This window comes from Sciurus carolinensis, unplaced genomic scaffold, assembly GCF_902686445.1.
Source record: "Sciurus carolinensis unplaced genomic scaffold, mSciCar1.2, whole genome shotgun sequence".
NCBI lineage: Eukaryota > Metazoa > Chordata > Mammalia > Rodentia > Sciuridae > Sciurus > Sciurus carolinensis.
Genome location: NW_025920195.1, coordinates 476,190 through 479,798, shown reverse-complemented (window position 1 = coordinate 479,798; position 3,609 = coordinate 476,190). Strand labels below are relative to the sequence as shown.

Genomic DNA, 3,609 nt, shown 5'->3' with positions numbered 1-3,609 from the left:
AGCCAGGGCGGGGTCTCTGTTCTCTGGTGGAGGAGGTCCCTTGGCAGCAGGAAGCTCTCTCTCTTTCTCTCGCCGCCGCTCGGAGTCTGCGCTGTGGTGCCAGGCGCCCAGCTTGGCGCTCCCCTGTGCTTGCCCTTCGCCCACTCATTCGCAGCCCAGCCTTTGCCGCCGCCGCCTCCCTGCTCCTCCTCCAACTCCTTTCCCTAGCCCGTGGCGGCCATGGTGGACAGTGCCAGCGAGAGCGACACGGACGAGGTGGGGAGCAACAGCTGCAGCTCGGCCGCCATGCAGTCGTCCTGCTCGTGGACCTCTGGCGGCGGCGGCGGTGGCGGTGGTGGGAAGTCGGGGGGCATTGTCATCTCGCCGTTCCGCCTGGAGGAGCTCACCAACCGCCTGGCCTCGCTGCAGCAGGAGAACAAGGTGCTGAAGATCGAATTGGAGAACTACAAACTGAAGTGCAAGGCGCTGCAGGAGGAGAACAGCGACCTGCGCAAAGCCAGCGTGACCATCCAAGCCAGGGTTGAACAAGAAGAAGAATTCATCAGTAACACTTTGTTCAAGAAAATTCAGGGTTTGCAGAAGGAGAAAGAAACTCTTGCTGTAAATTACGAGAAGGAATAAGAGTCCCTCACTAATGAGCTCTCCAGAAAGTTGATGCAGTTGCAATATGAGAAAGCTGAACTGGAACAGCATCTGGAACAAGAGCAGGAATTTCAGGTCAACAAACTGATGAAGAAAATTAAAAAGTTGGAGAATGATACCATTTCTAAGCAGTTTACATTAGAACAGTTGAGACGGGAGAAGATTGACCTTGAAAATACATTGGGACAAGAACAAGAAGCATTAGTTATTCGTCTCTGGAAAAGGATGGATAAACTTGAAGCTGAAAACCGAATCCTGCAAAAGAAATTGGACCAGCCTATTTGTGCTCCGCCATCATCTAGAGATATCTCCATGGAGGTAGATTCTCCAGAAAACATGATGTGCCACATCAGATTTTTAAAGAATGAAGTGGAAAGGCTAAAGAAGCAACTGAGGGCTGCCCAGTTACAGTTCAGAGAAAATGGCCCTGTATCTAGATGAAGAACGTCACATGAGGGAAGAGAACTTGCGGCTGCAGAGGAAGCTGCAGAGGGAAATGGAGAGAAGAGAAGCCCTCTGTGGACAGCTCTCTGAGAGCAAGTCCAGCTTAGAAATGGATGATGAAAGGTATTTTAACGAGATTAAGACCTCTCACTGTGTCCAGCCCAATCCCTTACACACCTTCTCCAAGTTCAAATAGGCCTATATCACCCGGTCTATCATATGAAAGTCACACAGTTGGTTTCATGCCATCAACCTCATTGACTAGAGCCAGAATGTCTTACTACAATTCTCCAGGTCTTCACGTGCAACACATGGGGACTTCCCATGGAATCTCAAGGCCTTCACCACGGAGAAGCAACAGTCCTGACAAATTCCAACGGCCCACACCGCCTCCGTCTCCCAAAACACAGACCCCAGTCCAGTTGCCTCCGCCTCCACCTCCGCCACCCATGCAGCCTGCGGTCCCCTCGGCAGGCACCTCTCAGCCTGCCCCTTCGCAACATTTGGTGCACCCCTCCTCCCAGCCTTAATGCATGTGCTTAGTCTGAATTTCAAGTTGGGACTCATCCATTGGAGCTGTCTACTCAACGCCAAAGGCTTCCATCCCTGGCATATTTGGATCTGACTTAGTTGCACTTAGGTTATCTAGGCTTCATTGTTTTGTAAACATTCGTTGGAAATGCAGCCAGTGTTGTGGGTGTACAACACTAACCAGACAACTTTCCATCCGTGTTTTACTTGAATCTACATGTATGTCCATTCCCTAGCTGGAACATTGGCTATTTGGTATTTGGTAATACTGCAGCAGTGTGCAATTTTTGCTTGGCCCTGGAGCTTTATTTTCTTGGCTTTTAGGTTTGTAAAATAAAAAGGGGTATATTTTTTATATATTTTTCCATGAACCTGCAAAAAATTACTGAGCAGCTGTTATTACCCCCTTCTCCAATTATTGTGGTGTTTACCAAACATACCAAGAATTCAGCACTACAGTTCATACCTTTGAAAATCTGACTTTCAGTGTACAATGGGAAGTTAGAAGAATTGGTGCCCAAGACACATCCTTTTAGTACAGCTTTCTACAGGTACACTTTTATAGGTTATTTCCAATGCAATTCAACATCCATGTCTCTTGTAAAACAACCTAAAGAATGAATCACATGGCTAAATCTTCTCCACAAAACTGGGATGGATAATTCTTACATATTTAGATGTGATTTTTCCCTTTATCCTTAATGTTACTCTACCTATTTGTTCCCTCTAACAGGAGTCTAACATGAGTTTCCAACCTGGGGTGATTTCAGTGACTGATTAGAATATGCTCTTTGATTCCTGCTGCAGAGGGCAGGTAATTGTAACTATACCAGTGTGATTTCCCCTCCCATTCTTTATGTTCTCCTGAGATGGAATTTTAACAAATATTTTAAAGGTGCAAAATACTATTAGAAAATACTCTCTGCCATTAGACTATCTTGGTGAAATGGCCAAAAATACTGTATTGCTTGGCAGAAAGAAAAGACATGTAGAGGAAAGTGGTATGTTAGCACCAAGGACTGTTTATTTTGCCCAGTATAAGCAAGTATGCTGTACAAAGAAGTATACTCTGAATATTTCCATTATTAAAACATTTGGTTTCACTTTGGTGTGGAACACAGAATCAAAAAATTCTAGAAATGAGATAAAATATGAATATGTACAAATATTTATGTACCATTATGGCCACAACTAAACAGGGAAAAAAAGGATAAATAATATCCATGAAAAGTTGACAAATCTTTCTGTTGTACTTCAAAAGTTTTACAGCTTCCCTTCTTAACAGTTTTATGCAGGGTCATGAGGAGAATGAAGTTTCACTCTCTGCACTGCTGGAATGAGAAACATAATCCCATTGACATCATTCCTCGAGATTGTGTCTAGCATTAGGTTGGCTATAGGATCTTCATTGAATGCCAATTTTTCTGGAGTTTTTAAATCAGCACAACTAGAGAGACCAGTAATTGCTGGTTCATGGTAGGAAATTGTACACTGGGGGATCTCATGTGTGTTCCACTCATGTGGTGAAAGAGTTAAATTTATTCCAAACATAATCTTTAGACTCAACATTTTATGGTCTATGATTTAAATTCCAAGCTCAATATCTCCTACCACTGCTCTTCTGTATTCCCTGCCAGATACATCTTTCCAAGCTGGGGCTGCAAGCTTCAAATATGAGTTTGCTAGAAATCTCTTTCCTCAGCTACTGTCCTATATGCTGCAGGTGCAAAATGGTACCTTTAATTGTACTCTGCATGCCACCTCAAGAGGTGGTTGATTCTTTCTTACACATTGTTAGTGTATAGCACAAGCACACATTTCAGTTTAGTAGGGCAATGTCCTTAAATACTCCATATTCAGACAGATCTCAGGTCTCCTAAAAATGTGAGATATTTAGTAAACTTATCACTCCACTTTTCTAGTGGACAGACCACCTTTGCTTGTGTTTTCTGCCTGCATGGCCATGGCAGTTACTGTACTGCTGGGATTTTA

General features: G+C 44.1%; 1 pseudogene; it reads left to right on the top strand.

Annotated features, from left to right (window-relative positions):
• The first annotated feature begins 219 nt into the window (after nt 1-219).
• LOC124974961 (coiled-coil domain-containing protein 6-like) lies at nt 220-1,616 on the top strand (annotated as a pseudogene).
• Nucleotides 1,617-3,609: the final 1,993 nt, after the last annotated feature.